The sequence below is a fragment of the Rhinolophus sinicus genome, chromosome 6 (assembly GCF_057876585.1).
Source record: "Rhinolophus sinicus isolate RSI-liver-muscle chromosome 6, RSI-T2T, whole genome shotgun sequence".
NCBI classification, from domain to species: Eukaryota; Metazoa; Chordata; class Mammalia; order Chiroptera; family Rhinolophidae; genus Rhinolophus; species Rhinolophus sinicus.
In genome coordinates, this window is record NC_142506.1 from 42,367,256 (window position 1) to 42,384,720 (window position 17,465).

A 17,465-nucleotide genomic window follows, 5' to 3' on the forward strand; every position below is an offset into this window, starting at 1 on the left:
GGGTTTTGTCTCTAGTTGACACTGGCGCCGACTGCAGTCTCGTTTATGGGAATCCAGAACTGTTCCCTGGACCAGCAATCTGCATTGATGGCTACGGGGGGAAAACTGTGACTATGAAAGCCGTTTCCTTACCACTGGGTATAGGAAGGCTTCCTCCTCGTACCTACAAGGTTTATGTCTCCCCCGTTCCGGAGTATATTCTAGGGGTGGACGTGCTACATGGCCTCAGCTTACAGACATCGGTAGGAGAGTTCCGTCTCCGGATCCAGGTGGTGAAAGCGGTGACACGCGGGCATGCTCACCACCCTCCTCAAGTGTTGCCACAGTCCTGGAACGTGGTTACAATGCGACAGTACCGCCTGCCAGGAGGACAGGAGGAGATTGGTCGTACAATATTGGAATTGGAGAAGGCACATATTGTGAGGCCAACGCACAGTCCCTTTAACTCCCCAGTATGGCCTGTCAAGAAGCCAGATGGGACCTGGCGAATGACTGTGGACTATAGGGAGTTAAATAAGGTGATGCCACCTTTGCACACTGCAGTGCCTTCAATTCACGATTTGATGGATCGTCTGACTGTCCACCTGGGGACATATCACTATGTAGTGGACTTGGCCAATGCTATTTTCTCCATTGACATTGCACCCGAGTGTCAAGATCAGTTTGCTTTTACGTGGGATGGGCGGCAGTGGACTTTTCAAGTCCTTCCGCAAGGATACTTGCACAGCCCCACTATCTGCCACGGGCTCGTGGCCCAGGATTTGGCACAGTGGGATCACCCATCCTCTGTGGCCTTGTTTCATTATGTTGATGACATTCTGTTAACCTCAGATTCTCTTTCTGATTTAGAGAAAGCAGCTCCCTCTCTTCTCTACCACCTGAAGTCACGCGGCTGGGCAGTGAATAAGGAAAAAGTCCAAGGCCCTGGCTTATCCGTCAAGTTTTTGGGTGTTGTGTGGTCGGATAAGACAAAGGTTATACCTGAGGCAATCATTGATAAGATACAAGCCTTTCCCCGGCCGACCAAGGTCTCTCAACTGCAGACGTATTTGGGTCTGCTAGGATATTGGCGGGCGTTTGTACCCCATTTAGCACAAATGGCAAGGGCCTTGTACAATATGATAAAAAAGGGGGCCTCATGGGATTGGACTGAGGCTATAGAGCAAGACTTCATTGCCACGAAACGGGCAGTGCAGCAGGCACAGGCTCTGCAAGTAGTGGACCCCAGCCGCCCATTTGAACTTGATGTTCATGTAACCCAAGATGGGTACGGATGGGGCCTCTAGCAATGGCAGGAGGGTCTCCGGTTGCCAGCGGGATTTTGGTCCCAATTATGGAAAGGAGCAGAGGTTCGCTATTCTCTAATAGAGAAACAGCTGGCTGCTGTGTATGCAGCCCTAGTGGCCACAGAAGCCATCACAGGAACGGCACGCGTGTTGGTTCGAACAACGTATCCTGTCCAGGGGTGGGTCCGTACATGGACCCAGGGACCCAAAAAGGGGGTGGCACAGACCACCACTCTCGCCAAGTGGGGTGCCTACTTGGAGAAACGTAGCACCCTTAGTTCAAGCCCTTTGAGCACAGCGCTACAACAGGTCCTGGGTCCTGTGGAGCTTGTAGCCCAGGCTGAGCCAAGTGCTCTGCCTAGAGGGGAGGACTTGGAGCCCTCGCCCTACAAAGAAGGACAGTCCCCAGTACGTGAGGATGCCTGGTTTACCGATGGTTCTAGCCAAGGGGCTGCAGCTGTTTGGACGGCTATTGGTGTGCAGCCCAAAACAGACACCATTTGGTTTGATACTGGGTCAGGCTAGAGTAGCCAGTGGGCTGAATTACGGGCTGTGTGGATGGTAATCAGCCACGAGCCTGGGCCCCTAGTTATTTGCACTGACAGCTGGGCGGTGTTCCGGGGCCTAACGTTGTGGCTCCCTACATGGAAACACCAAAACTGGTTGGTGGGACACCGTCCACTGTGGGGTCAAGCCATGTGGCAGGACCTCTGGGATCTAGGGCAGAGAAAGGAGGTGACCTTAATGCATGTCACAGGTCACTCCCCCTTAGTGTCCCCAGGTAATGATGAAGCAGACGCCCTAGCACGGGTCCGATGGTTAGAACGGGCTCCTGCCACAGATGTGGCCCACTGGCTGCATAGGAAATTGCAGCACGCCGGAAGCTGAACCATGTGGCAGGTGAGCAGACGCGGGGGCCTGCCTTTGAAATGGCAGGAGATAGCAGATGCCTGCTATGACTGTGCCATCTGTGCCCAGGACAGCCCCCAAAGGCGGAGGCTCCCCTGGGAGACACAGCAGATTACGCGAGGGAGGGTGCCCCTCACTCACTGGCAAGTGGATTACATTGGACCCCTGCCTAAGGCCTGCAATGCGATATACGCATTTACAGCAGTGGACACTGCTACGGGGTTGATGTTTGCTTGGCCCTGTCCGGCTGCGGATCAGCGGTATACAGTGGTCGCCCTTACACAGCTGTGCGCCCTCTATGGGTGCCCCCAAGTCATTGAAAGTGACAAGGGTACCCATTTTACGGGACAAGAAGTGCAGCGCTGGGCTGCCAGGATGGACGTGCAATGGTTGTTTCACACCCCGTACAATCCACAAGCAGCTGGCATGATTGAACGTTATAATGGCCTTTTGAAGCAAGGTCTCCGGGTGTCAAAACACCCTCCCATGATGTGTGACTGGGCCTCTCGTCTATGGGATTTCTTGAGAGTCCTGAATGAGAGACCACGGAAGGGAGGGCCCGCGCCAGTATAAGCTCTGCTACATCGAACGGCCGCTCCCATTCAATTACAAGTTACCACCAGGGAGACTCTGTTAAAGCCAGGCTACGGCAGAAATGGGAACATTTTGCTGCCAGCACCCACATGCTTGAAAGCAGGGGAACGGCAGCAATGGACTTGGCCTTGGCAGGTCAAAAGCCCCCACTGTCGGTGGTTGGGTCTGATAGCCCCATGGGGGGCCGGTTTGACTCATGATTTGCAAGTGACGCCAGGGGTGGTGGCTGAGTGGCCCCCGCAAGTGACTGTAGTATACAGAGGTTCCGATACCGGGATGATTTTGCGAGGAAACTATGTGCTCTCACTATGGCCTATTATGGGGTCCCCTGTTCTGTTACATGTTGAAACTATGCAAGGGACCCCAAGTACTGCCATAAAGGTCTGGTACCACAAACTGGGAAAGGTGCCAGTGGCAGCGACCCTCCTTTCCCAGGACAAAAAGCTAGCGTGTATCCTCCCAGATGGAAGGGATTTGCCATTGTTGGTTCCTAAGACTACTGTTTCTTTTCGTCCGTAGGTGTCCCCAGGGCTCATCCTTCCCACAGTCCGCTCCAAGGCATCCCACTCATAGTCCCCACCCTAGGATGCTGGTGCCTGCTAGTTACACACTAGAAGACATGCCTTACTGACGGGAATGTCCGGAAGCTAGCCGTCTGCAGTCTCCTGATCCCGGATGGACCTTCACTGGCCCACAGAGTTTGCCCTGAGTCCCTGATCACAATGTTCTTTGGTCCCATAACCCCCAGACTGGGTGGGTCACACACCTTGGTGAGTGTGCATTTCTTCATATTATTTTATATTCATTTTGCCTTCTCTTCCTTAGAAGGAAAACTCTCAGGAACGGAATTCAATCCTTCATTTCTTCCATATCTCCTCGCAGCCTCTAAGAGTGTTCTGCAGCCCTAAGGTCCCCAATTAAAAGGGTGACTTAAGCATTTTAATGAACCCGAGTACAGATCAAGGCTGGGTGAGAATACCCTTAGAATAAGACCTGCATTCATTCCTCGGGTTTCGGTGTATTTATAGAGCAAAAAGGATCCTGGCACTATGGGCAGGTCTGCTGCAGTTCCCCAACCCCAGGAGGTCCAGGTGCCGACAGCCATCACTCAGCTGTGTCAGAGGGCATGACTGGACCACCAGAGACATAGGGTGTTTTTTTTGGTGGTGGGGGCTGTTTCTGTTTTTATTTTTTTTAAGTGTGTGTGTGTGTGTGTGTGTGTGTGTGTATGTGTGTGTGTGTGTGTGTGTGTGTCTGTGTCTGTGTGTCTGTGTGTGTCAGAACCACACAGCAGCAGTGAGAAGCTTCTACCTGCTTGGAGCAAAAATATGAGCCTGCATTTCCAGGCCCAAGTTTACTTTGTGTGTTGTGTGAGCAGCGTCAACAGGAGAAAGGAAAAAGTGGTAAGATTGGTACACACACCACAACTTTAACCCTCAAAAGAGTGCTTTCTAAATTGCTTGGTTTTGTGTTTTCATTTGCTTTCCTGAATTCAACTGGATTTGGAACCTGCGAATTCCTGACCCTACATGAGCCCTCTGGGTGAGAGATTGCATTTTTGAGTTAGTACATGTCACTTCGGAATGTGTTATCATGGTGTCAAGGATATAGTTTGTTAAAATGTAGGAATTGCCATAAAGCCTCTCGTTAAAAATAAGCAAACAACAAAATTTCTCACCGAACATAAAACAACTTTTTTCTGCTGTTCCCCAAGCAACGCCTGACTCTTTTCTGTTGTGGTGTCCCACGGGTGTTAGCTGTGGCTCCCTGAGAGTCACAGAGTTACTGTAGCTTGTCACTCCTCCTCAAGCCCTTCCTGCTGAGTTCACAGACACCCCCCCCCCCCAGGGCAGCCGGGTGCTTCCTCAGTCAGGGGAAACTGGGGTACATGGCTTTCTTTCTGTAGAATAGTAGGATTTAGGGGTTCAGCAGCAGGCCCTCCCCCAACCCAGCTGCCCTCTCTCAGGTACTGTGGGGATCAGGCCCAATCCCACCATTTTGCACATGCAGACACAGAGGCCCCAGAAAGTTAGAGGATGGGATCTAGACTCCTCCTCCCTCCTCTGGGTCTGGCGGCCTTCGTTCTAGGCCTTTGGTGGGTGCTGGGCCTGCCCCCTTACAGCGCACCCCCCATGGAGTGGGGTGGCAACAGCACCCGGCGGCACTGGGCCGGGACTCAGCCTGTCGTCTACCCAGACCCTCTGGCCTCCTGGGAACTGGAAGCAGCTCAGAGGCTTCGGTTACAGAACTGGCTCCCACAGTTATGAGGCTGAGCACAGGGAGGCAGGTGTTATTGTGGTTCTCACTTCCGCTGTGCTGAGATGTACTCCAGGGGTCACGACGAGGTGGGGGAGGTGGGCAGGTGGGTAAGCAGGCTCAGCTTGAGAGCCCGGCCTGTGGGGGCCGCAAGGGACTGGCACGGGACATACTCAGTTTACCTGCCCTGGACCGGTGTCTCGACCATTCCTTTAGCAAACTGCTGGGCTGAGTGCCTACATCAGCCACCTGCAAAGGCCACGGATGTGCTGGGCTTGGTGGCGGCAGACATTGTGCGAGGGCCCTACACACAGCACCCAGCAAGACACAGAAGGTGTGGCCACTGGCTTGGGCTTCTTTGCTTTGGTTGTTTCTTTTCCTTTCGTGTCTTACCTGTATCTACGAATCGGGCCTCTGTTTGCTTTGAGTTAGAGCCAAATTACCTCAGAGATCAGTGACTCATGCTGTCGGCCTCTGTGCACAGGTCCAGTGACATTTACATGAAGCATTTCAGCCATCTGACGGAAGGGACAGTTTGGGTCACTCTTCTCCCTGTGGTTTTGTTTGTCAACTTAAAAGTAGGTGTGTTCTGCGGGTTCAGTGAATCCTGGGCTGGAAGAAGCCCAGTGGCTTTCACTCAAGAGTTTAAAGGACTCTCTGCATGGTAATTCAGCTCTAACTAGACAAAAATGCTAAAAGGGCCCCCACCTGCAGCCACAGGAGGCCGCACTCAGGGAGGCCAAGCTCTGTTCCCTGGGCCAAGTTTTGCCGTGGCTCCCACTGTCAGGCTGTTGCACAGCCAAGGTCTGAATGTGTGTGTCTCCCTAAACTTACATGTTGGAAGCCTAACCACCTAAGATGACAGTCCTTGGAGGTGGGGCCTTTGGGAGGTGCTGAGGTCATGAGGGTGGGGTCTTTGTGATGACATTGGAGCCCTTAGAAAAGAGACCCCACAGAGCTCCCTCCCTCCACCACGTGAGGCCAGGGAGAAGGCGCCTTCAGTGACCCAGGAAGAGGCCCCATACGACCACGCTGGCACCCCTATTTCAGACCTCTAGCCTCCAGAAACATAAGGAATACATTTCCATTGTCTATCAAACACTCAGCCTGTGGTAGTTTTTATAGCACTAGGAATGGACTGACACACACAGTGGCCACACAAATAGACACTTCCCAAGGAAAGAAGGACTTTGGGAAAGAGGTGATCTCAGCTTGTATCTGACTGGCTTCTGGGCATCGGGCCTGGCTTTGCTGTACCACTCAGCCCTGGGCGGGGCAGGGGTGAGGTGCTCAGGGTCCTGAGGCTCTGAGGGTCCTGTTGCTGCCTCCCAGCTCTTGCCAAGCTCCCTGGTGCCTCGGCTGTGCCACACGCAATCTCCTTGCTCTTAGCCACCAATAGCCAGGCCAGGCAAACAAGAGCATCAGTGCAGTTTGCAGATGAGGAAACTGAGGTTCAGGGATGTTAAATTGCTCCATCATGACTGTGATTCTGCGAAACAGCCAATTTGAGACTTAAGGTCTCCTTATTTCAATGTGCAGTGCCTGTCACCGAGGCCCACCGTCTGCCATTGATGTTTCAAATGGTCAGGGGCTTGCTGAGATGCTGGGGCAGGAGAGCCATGGGAGATGCCTGCTCCTTATAGGGGCTCCTGGGCAGGAGGTGCTGAGCCCACAAGAGTGGCCAGCACCCGGGTTCGACAAGGATGGTGAAAGGTGGCCTCTGAGCACCGTGGAGGGTGTGGGGCTGGGGAGTGAGGACAAGGGAGCAATAGCATTGGAGAGTCTTAGCCAAAGGGTTTCTCCAATGTCCCATGGCTCTAGGGGAAGGGCCAGAGTGTAGATTATAAACACCTGATACTGAGCCCGCATGGGATGCTTTGCCGAGGTCCCCGGACCCTTTCTCTCTGCAGACATAGAGGCTTAGATGGCCACATACATGCACACGTGAATGCTCACACACGCACATACACACACACAGACGCAGACACACGCACACAGACACTGTTTTGTTTGGTTGTGTTTTGTTTTTGCCACCAATAACAATTTATTCTATTCAGTAAGACTAGAGCATGCAGAATTGTCTATCTATAGCTGCAATTCTGTCTAAGACTTATGCTGATTTTGAAGATTCCCCCCCCCCCCCATATTGAAACTGAGAAGACTCTGAAAAGAAAGTTTCACTCAAGGAAGAAACATTTTGAGCTTTCCAAAATAATTGCAAGTTCTTCTGACCTCCACAGTCCTTCAGAATCCTCATCACAATTTGAGTGGCTTGGTTGTGGTTATTTGACGTCTGCTTCTCCCATCAGCTGAGCTTCGAAAGGGCTGGACCAGGCCTGCCAGTCCTTCTTTCAGCAGGCCTTTCTCCAGAGCTGGCATGTGCTCGACCTTGTCCTGCCTGCTGGGGATGCTGGTGAACTGTCTCGAGTGTGTCCCGACACTTGGAAGCCCCTACATCAGGCACTTAGCGGGTACTTACTGCATAAATGGTGAACACATTTCTAGCCTGTTTCTGCACCCCAGATTTTCCCTTAATAAGAGATTTGGGTCCTCACAGTCTTCCTGGATGAGCCCCCACCAGCCAGGCCCTCGGCCCCCTCTGTTCTTGGCACACAGGTCTGTGCAATAGGCCTGGGGTCAGGACCCCCCTGCCTGCCTGAAGCATGGTCTGAGGACAGACAGGGCAAACGGACACGGGCTGTCCCAGCACGAAGGGAGGAGGGATGAGCAGAGAGGGCTGACCCACTTTTCTGGTCCAGCTGTGCGCTGGGCTCTGGGGAGGAGCCTGGCCTGCTGCCCTAACCCTGCTTTGTGCTGCATTGTTCTCAGGACAGTGATGTGTGTCAGTGGGGTGGGTAAGCAGGCTGAAGCCAACAGCCAGGCCAGGCAAACAAGAGCATCAGTGCAGTTGAAGAGCATCAGGCTGAAAAAAGAAGGTGCCAGAGAGATCCAGAATCCCGCCACCTTAGCCTGAACACAGCAGGTTTCTCCCTCCTCCTGGGGCTCTGGGCTGATCCATCCCCATCCCCACCCTTTGTAGGGTTAGCACAGAGAAACTGAGCTTTAATGGGGGCAAATGTACCCGCTACTCCTGGAACTGCCACTTCCCAAATGAACATGGACGGACTTGTGGCCAAGTCATTCCACTTATCAAAACCTTGGTTTTCTTACCTGGAAGTGGGGATAATAGTACTTCCCTCAAGAAGCTGTGAAAAGACTAGAAATCTGGCCCTTAAACAAATGGTGGGTTGGGATCTGACCCCATTTCATTCTCATGAAGACTGCATGTCACAAATCACAACTCATTCATGCCTGCCCCTGTCTGTCATGGCCGGGAGGACAGAAGAGGGCCCCAAGCACCCAGACTCTCCCTGCTTGGAGGACAAAGGCCCTGTGTGTCTTATCTGGTCCTGCAGCTCTTGGGGTTAGAGCTGCTGGGCTTCAGTTCCAGTGTGAACCTGTCACCTGAGGATAGCCGCCCCTCCACGGCCGCTATCATATCTCATCCTCTCTCCACGTTCTTCACTCTTATTGGAACTCCCTGAATTTCCTTTCCTACAGTTGGAAATGTCCCTGACCCTTGCCACATACTCCTCTTGGGTGCTCTCCTTCCGTCTTGGCTTAGAGGAGGAGATGTGCCATCTCCACACCTAGCAGCCCTTCTACACCTTGTCCTCTCCTCGGATTTCCTGCCCACCAGCCACCAGCTCTCCTCCCTTCCTCCAAACTGTCCCAGGGAACTTGTACTGCAGCATTCCCTAAGGTGCAGTCGCTGGCCACCACCCCAACGGTCACCTAAGCATCTTGTTAAAATTCAGATTCTCAGGCTTCATCCCCACCCCCTCAAACAGAATGGGGCCTGGGGACTTGGGTGATGTTTGAAAAATGTTCTCCTTTAAAACACATTGTATTTATATGTTTTAAAATTACACAAGTGACACAGAAGTGCAACACGAGGCAACGTAAACAGTCACAAAGCTCTCACCACCATGCTACCCTCTTCTTTCCAGGTAACCACAGGCAACAGATTTGTCTGTTGGCCACGTCCTTCTCAGTCCTCACACAAACTATGCACATGTGTACAGCAGGTCATGTTGTGGGTTTTTACAGAAACTGAAGGATGCTGTATGAATGACTCTGCAAACTGCTTTCCTCTTATATCAAAACATCCAGGTCGAGAGACGATGCTACCTCATTCCTTTAGAAGTTGTATAACATTTCATAGTGCAGAGGGACACAGTAGTAAAACCGCTCTCTAGTTATGGGCAGCAAGGCTGTTTCCAGTTTGTGTTTGCTACCATTAGAAATGCTGTATTTAACATCTGTGCATATACCAGTATTTACATATTGGTGCTTTGGTTTATGTAGAATAGATTCATAAAAGTGAGATAGATCTGTAAAAGAATATATCTAATTTAAAAAACAGAAACTATTATTTTCCCAAACCGGAACAATTCCCACGCCCCTAGCAATGTACTGTGCATTCTGTTTCTTGCATTCTCAAAAGCATTAGGTGTTAATCTAATATGTCTGGTCTTTTCTTCATGGCCTGTAGGTCTCATGTCTTGCTTAGAAAAAGCACCCATACTATAAGAGTATACAGTCTTCTCCTCAATTAAAAATATTTTGATTACTTGTGTTTTTATTAAAGTATAGTTGACATAAACTATTATAGTAGTTCCAGCTGTACAACATAGTATTCAACATTTATGTGTCTTACGATGTACTCACCGCACTAAGCGTAGTACCCATGGGTGCAAAGTTGTCTCACTATTATTAACGGTGTTTCCCTTCACTGTTCTCACCCATCTCTCTATGTTCCCACCTCTCTGGCAACCATGTTTGTTCTTTGTTTCTATGATTCTGTTTCTGTTGTGTTTGTCCATTTATTTTGTTACACATATATGTGTAATCATATGTGTTATTTCTTTATGTTACACATATATGTGAAATCATATGGTATTTGTCTTTGTCAGTCTGACTTATTTCACTCAGGATAATACCCTCCAGGTCCATCCATGTTGTTGCAGATGGCAAGATTTCATCCTTTTTTATGGCTGAGTAATAGTCCATTGTATACATGTACCACATCTCCTTTATCCATTTGTCTACTGCTAGACACCTAGGTCACTTCCGTATCTTGGCCATTGTAAATAGCACTGTAGTGAACATATGGGTGAATATATCTTTTTGCATTAGTGTTTTGAATTTCTTTACATAAATACCCAGAAGTAGAATTGCTGGATCATAAGGTAGTTCTAATTTTTTCATTTTTTGAAGAAACTCGATACTTTTTTCCATAGTGGCTGCACCAATTTGCAATCCCACCAATGGCACGAGGGTTCCCTTTTCTCCACATCCTTGCCAGCACTTGTTTTTTGGTAATTTATTGATAATGGCCATTCTGACAGGTGTGTGGTGATATCATGGTTTTAACTTGCATTTTCTCTAATGATGAGTGCTGTTGAGCATCTTTTCCTACATCTATGGGCATCTGTATGTCCTCTTTGGAGAGATGTATATTCAAGTCCTCTGCCAATTTTTTGATTGGATTGTTTTTGTTATTGAGCTGTATGAGTTCCTTCTATATATTGAATATTAATCCCTTATCAGTTGTATTACTGACAAATATCCTTTCATTTTGTTAAGGGTTATATCAACTACAGAATCTTTTTAATTTCATGTAGTTCCATTTTGTTTATTTTTGTATTTTTTACCCCTTGCTCATGGGGATATATTAAAAAAGACGTTATCAAGATTTATGTGAAATAGTTTACTACGTATGTTTTTTCTAGGAGTTTTATGTTTTCAGGTCTTACATTTAAGTCTTTAATCCATGTTCAGTTTTTTCTTGTATATGGTGTAAGAAGGTGATCCAGTTTAATTTTTTAATGTATGTTTCAGTTTTCTCAACACCATTTACTTAATAGACTCTCTTTCCTCCACTGTATGTTCTTGCCTCCATTGTCGTAGATTAATTGATATAAGAGGTCTGACAATTAAGTTCACGAACTTGTTGCAACAATGTTGCTAACCTTTTTTGATATCAGAGGGATTATTCATTATAAATTTGTACCAACTGGACAAACAGTTAACCAAGTTTACTATTTGGAAGTGCTGAAAAGACTACATGAAAAAGTTAGACAAAAATGACCTAAACTTTTCACCAACAATTCATGGCTCTTGCATCATGGCATTGTACCAGTTCACACGGCACTGTCTGTGAGGGAGGTTTTAGCCAGTAAGCAAATAACTGTGTTGGAACACCCTCCCTACTCACCTTATCTGCCCCCCAATGACTTTTTTCTTTACTTGAAGTTAAAGGAAATATTGAAAGGAAGACATTTTAATGACATTCAGGACATCAAGGGTAATACAATGACAGCTCTGATGGCCATTCCAGAAAAAGAGTTCCAGAATTGCTTTGAAGGGTAGACTAGATGCTGGCATTGGTGCATAGCTTCCCAAGGGGAGTACTTCGAAGGTGACCATAGTGATATTCAGCAGTGAGGTATGTAGCACTTTTTCTAGAATGAGTTTGTGAACTTAAATGTCTGAACTGTTGTAGGCGTGGATTTATTTTTGGGCTCCCTATTCTGTTCCATTGATCTATGTGTCTATTTTTATGCCAATACCATGCTGTTTTGATTACTATTGCCTTGTAATACAGTTTGATATCAGATAGTGTGATACCTCCATCTTTGTTCTTCTTTCTCAGTATTGCCGTGGCTATTTCAGATCTTTTGTGGTTCCACATAAATTTTAGGGTTATTTGGTCTAGTTCTGTGTAAAATACCATTGGTATTTTCATAGGGATTGCATTGAATCTATAGATTGATTTGGGTAGTGTGGACATTTTAACGATGTTAGTTCTTCCTATCTATGAGAATGATATATGCTTCCAATTATTTGTATCTTCTTCAATTTCTTTCTTCAGTGTCTTATAGTTTTCCAAGTATAAGTCTTTTTACCTCATTGGTTAAATTTATTCCCAAGTATTTTTTTTTGATGCAATTGTAAATGGGATTGTTTTGTTAATTTCTCTTTCTGATAGTTTATTATTGGTGTATAAAAATGCAACCGATCTCTGAATATTAATTTTTTTATCTCACTACTTTATTGAATTCATTTATCAGTTCTAATAGTTTTTTTAATGACTCTGTAGGGTTTTTATATAGAGTGTTATGTCATCTGCAAATAATGACAGTTATACTTCTTCCTTTGCAATTTGGATGCCTTATATATTTTTTCTTGTCTGATTGCCGTGGCTAGGGTTTCCAGTACTAAATTGAATAGAAGTAGTGAAAGTGGACGTCCTTGTCTTGTTCCTGATCTTAAGGAGAATGCCTTTTAGCTTTTCCTTCTTCAGTATGATGGTAGCTGTGGGTTTGTCATATATGACCTTTATTATGTTGAGGTATGTTCCCTCTGTTCCCACTTCATTGAGAGATTTTATCATAAATGGATGCTGGATTTGTCAAATGCTTTTTCTGTATCTATTGATACGATCATATAATTTGTATCCATTTTGTTTATGTGGTGTATCCTGTTGATTTGCAGATATTGAACCAAACTTGCATTCCATGAATAAATTCCACTTGATTGTGGAGTATGATCTTTTTAAAAAAATGTATTGCTGAATTCAGTTTGCTAATATTTTGTTGAGGATTTTTGCATCTATGTTCATCAGGGATATCAGCCTGTAATTTCCTTTTTTTGTAATGTCTTTGTATGGTTTTGGAATCAGGGTAATGGGGACCTTATAAAATGAGCTTGGGACACTCTGCCTCTTTAATTTTTGGAACAGTTTGAGAAGAATAGGTATTAATTCTTCTTTGAATGTTTGGTAAAATTCACCTGTGAAGCCATCATGTCTAGGACTTTTGTTTGTTGAGAGTTTCTTAATTACTGATTCTGTTTTGTTAGTAGTTATTGGTTTGTTCATATTTTCTGTTTCTTCTTGACTCAGACTTGGAAAATTGTACATTTCCAGGAATTTATCCATTTCTTCCATATTGCCCAATTTGTTGGCATATAATTGTTTGTAGTATTTTCTTATAATTTTTTGTATTTCTGTGATATCTGTTGTTACTTCTTCTCTTTCATTTCTTATTTTATTTATTTGGGTACTCTCTCTTTTTTCTTGATGAACCTGGTTAAAGGTTTATGAATTTTGCTTATTTTTTCAAGAAACGAACTCTTGGTTTCATTGATCTTTTGTATTTTTTTAGACGCTATATCATTTATTTCTACTCTGATTTTTGTTATTTTCTTCCTTCTACTCAGTTTAGACTTTTTTTCCTTTCTTTCATTCTTTTTCTAGTTCCATTACATGTAAGGTTAGATTGTTTATTTGAGATATTTCTTTCTTGTGGTAGGCCTGTATTGCTATAAATTTTTCTCTTGGAAGTGTTTTGGCTGTGTCCCATAGATTTGAGTCATTGTGTTTTCATTTTCATTTATCTCAAGATATCTTTTGATTTTTTTTTCTTGATCTTATTATTAATCCATTCATTGTTTAGTAGCATGTTATTTAGCCTCCATGTGTTTGTTTTCCAGTTTTCTTCTTGTAATTGATTTCTAGTTTTATACCATTGTGATCAGAGAAGATGCTTGATATGGTTTCAAAATTCTTAAATTTATTGAGATTTGTTTTCTGGTCTAACATGTGGTGTATCCTGGAAAATCTTTCATGTGCACTTGAAAAGGATGTATAATTGGCTGCTTATGGGTGAAATGCTCTAAAAATATCAATTAAATCCATCTGGTATAATATGTCATTTAAAGTTACTGTCTTCTTGATTTTTTTTTCTATCCACTGATGTCAATGGGGTGGTAGAGTCCCCTGCTATGACTGTATTACTGTCAATCTCTCCCTTTATGTTTGTCGTTATTTGCTTTATATATTTAGGTGCTCCTATGTTGGGTGCATAAATGTGTCCAAGGGTTACATTTTCTTATTGGATAGATCCCTTTATCATTATGAAATATTCTTCTGTGTCTCTTGTTTTAAAGTCTATTTTGGCTGGTATAAGTATTGCTAGAGCAGCTTTTTTTTTTTTTTTTTTTTTTCATTTGTATAAAATACATTTTTCCATCCCTTTACTTTCAGTCTCCCTGTGTCTTTCGATCTGAAGTGGGTCTTTTGTAGACAGCATATGTATGGGTCTTGTTTTCTTATCCTTTCAGCCACTCTACATCTTTTGATTGGAGCATTTAATTCACTTTCCTTTAAAGTAATTATTTCCATTTTATTGTTCATATTCATGATCATTTTTTCTCTCATCTTCTTAAAGAAGTCTTTTTAACATTTCTTGTAATACTGGTTTGGTGGTGATGAACTCCTTTAGCTTTTTCTAGTCTGGGAATGCAGTTTCTTTATCTGGAAAATGCAAGACCAAAACTCTGGTTTCCTCCCAGCTTGTCTGTAGGGTGCAGAGCATGTCCCTTGCCTTCCCCTCCATAGGCACCAAGTGTTCTGCCCTGGGGTTGGTCCTCCTGGTTCCAGGATCCCTAAGGGTCTCTGTGCAGACTCCTCAGCCCTCCCATCTCCTCTCTGCAGCGAGTCTCAACTTCAAAGGTCACCTCTAAGCAGATGATGCTTAGCTTTTCACTTTCAACTCTGGCTTACACTTGAGTCAATTTCTGAATTTTTAAAAACTATTATCTTAGTTTGTAGAGTTACTTCCTTAGTATTTATGGTTTTTCTTTTTCCAAATAGGATTTGAAGTGACTCAGCCATGGTTCCAGAGCTGTCTGCTGGCCATCTCCTCAGAGACTTTTCCACGCCAAGGTCACTTAATAAGCCACTCTTTCCCCCTCAGATGTCTGCATCTTTCACTATTGTCCCTTAGCCAGGTACCAGCAGCCCCTAGTCACTCAGACTGGAAATGCCACAGCTGTGATCTACTCTTTCTCTGTGATGTCCAACCAAGCACAGAGTCCTGTTGGGTCTCCCTCCACAACATCTTCCAATTAAACTTCTCTCTAAGCCCTGTGGTCCTGCCTTCACTGGGGACCTCACAGCCTCTGCAGTGTGACTGCAGCTCCTCGCTGATCTCCCCCAGTTTCCCTGCTGCTTCCTTGATCAAAGCCCCCCAGAGTTCCCTATGGCCCATAAATACCATTCAAACTTTGTACAATGGCATAAGAAACTCTCCAGTTTCTGTCTATAGAGTCATTTTTTTGGTTTGTTTTCTATTTGTAAGTCTATTTTGTTCAAATGTGTTTTAAAGTGATCATGAAAGGAAAGACTTCATCCCTCTGAAGGAAATTTATAAACCTGGTGGGAAAATGCAAACGTGAGTAAAGCATCCTTTCCTTTTCATCAGTGCCTGTGTGAATGAACAATGTCCGTTCAAGGATGAAGGCCTGGGGGAGGACATCACTCCCTTCCTCAGTAAGCTGTCTGGTAAACTGTCTCTGCAGGGCATCTGGAGAGAGGAACTTGCCAGGAGCAAAAGCCCTTCTCTTCCCTGCTGAAAAGGTGCAGGTCCAAAGAACAATTAGGACAGGGAGGAAGGCAATTAATAGAACACTCACAGTAAGGGAAGGCAATTAAACTGAAACCCCACATACTAAAGGATAACAGATAATGTGAAGATTAGCGGGAGCAAGTCCCTGTTAATAACATGGTCTATCAATAGCTGCACCACTGACTGAGTTTATTATCAGCCAGGTCCTATGCTAAACGTGAAATTATTTCATTTAATCCTCACCTCAGGCCAAGGAGGAGGAACTGTCATGGCTCATTTACCAGCTGGGGAAACTGCTCTGGGTGTAGAGTAATTTGCCCTGGTTGTCACCCAAGGTGTGGGGTGCGCCCTTCCAGTGCCTGGTGAGTTCCCATGGTGTGAAAGCTGGAAAGATCGCACTTCAGTCCATGTTGACATAATGCCTATGAGGAAGAAGAGAATCTTTTTCTCTAAGTGCCCCAGAATTTGCCACATTGCTCCCAGCTCACACAGGAGCTGGGGCTCCACATGCTAGTGCTCCACTTTTCCCTTTTCAACTTGTGCCTCCTGGGGTCTCCCAAGTATGAGAAAGCAGCCTTTTGTAGAATCCTGCAGTCCTGAAGGGTTTGCCCAGCAGCTGCACAAATACAGGCAGCCGGAGCGTTAAAATGACCAGGTCCTCACTTGCAGGGAGTCAGATTTTAGACAAGAAACATCTTCCTTCTTAGTGTGTGTCAGAGTGGCAGTGGAGTATTTCTATTTCCCCTGTTACATTTAGACTCTTGAGCTGTGCAATCACTGTAAAACATGACTACTCTTAGTCATTGCTGTTGTAGATACATGTATTCTTATTTTAATAGAACTGCAGTTTCATGAGGAAAGCTTCTTCTTCTGGTTTTTATATTAGCTGGCTCAGGCTCTGGGTATACTTGGGGAAGCCTGGACAAGCTTAGCTCTTTCTAATAGACCCATGGTGGCCCTGCTCACCGCAACTGCAGGAGTGGGACAAGGAGCAGAAGTGACCACAGTGAAGCAGCATTCAGATCCTTCTTACAAAAGCCCTGCCCTCCTGTGCAGCCTACCTGCAATGCTGGCCCTCTGGGCTGAAGGATGGCTGCAATTCCTTTCCTAGCAGGTCTGTTGTCCTTCTTTGTAATCATCATAAAAGCTTACTATTTCATCCCCTCCAGTCACCCCAGTCTTTTAAAGACATGACCTCTAATAAGGACTCAGCTGTATACACTGAGTAGCATATGCCTCATTTAGTTTACAAAAATGTATTCCTGAGATTTCACTGTTTATGCTTATTTTGTAAACAGAAACTGTTTAAATGCAACGGAGGAAGTTTTTTTTTTCTTCTTTTTTCTTTTTTACAGGATCAGTAATAATGTTTGCATTTATTTCCATGTAATCCCTCTTTGTCAAAGTCACAGTTGGCTCTTTATCTGTCCTTCAGTTCTATAATAAATGATAGCTTCGCTGGGTACAGTAATCTTGGTTGTAGATCCTTACTTTATATCGCTTTGAATATTTCCTGCCAATCCCTTCTGGCCTGCAAAGTTTCTGTTGAAAAATCACCTGATAATCTTCTTTGTGCTCCCTTGAAGGTAACTAACTGCTTTTCTCTTGCTGCTTTTAAGATTTTCTCCTTCTCCTTAACCTTTGGCATTTGAATTATGATGTGTCTTCTTATGGGCTTCTGTGAGTTCATCTTATTTGGGACTCTAACTTCCTGGGCTTGTATGTCTCTTTCTTTCACCAGGTTAGGGAAGTTTTCCATCATTATTTCTTCAAATAGGTTTTCAATTCCTTGCTCTCTTCTCCTGGTACCCCTGTGATGCAAATGTTGGTATGCTTGATATTGTCCCAGAGGCCCCTTAAACTATCCTCATTGTTTTTGTTTGTTTGTTTGTTTTGTTTTGTTTTGTTTGCTGTTCTGATAGGGTGTCTTCCAATTGCTAATTCG

The 17,465-nt window shown here is 45.3% G+C and overlaps 1 long non-coding RNA gene across 2 annotated transcripts in view; it reads left to right on the forward strand.

Annotated features, from left to right (window-relative positions):
- LOC109459874 (uncharacterized) overlaps positions 1–17,465 on the forward strand; it is a 79,908-nt gene that overhangs the window by 47,272 nt on the left and 15,171 nt on the right. For both annotated transcript variants that reach the window (XR_016021525.1, XR_016021527.1), the window contains exon 3: positions 3,309–3,559. This is a non-coding gene — a long non-coding RNA (uncharacterized LOC109459874). The remainder of the gene's footprint in view (positions 1–3,308; positions 3,560–17,465) is intronic.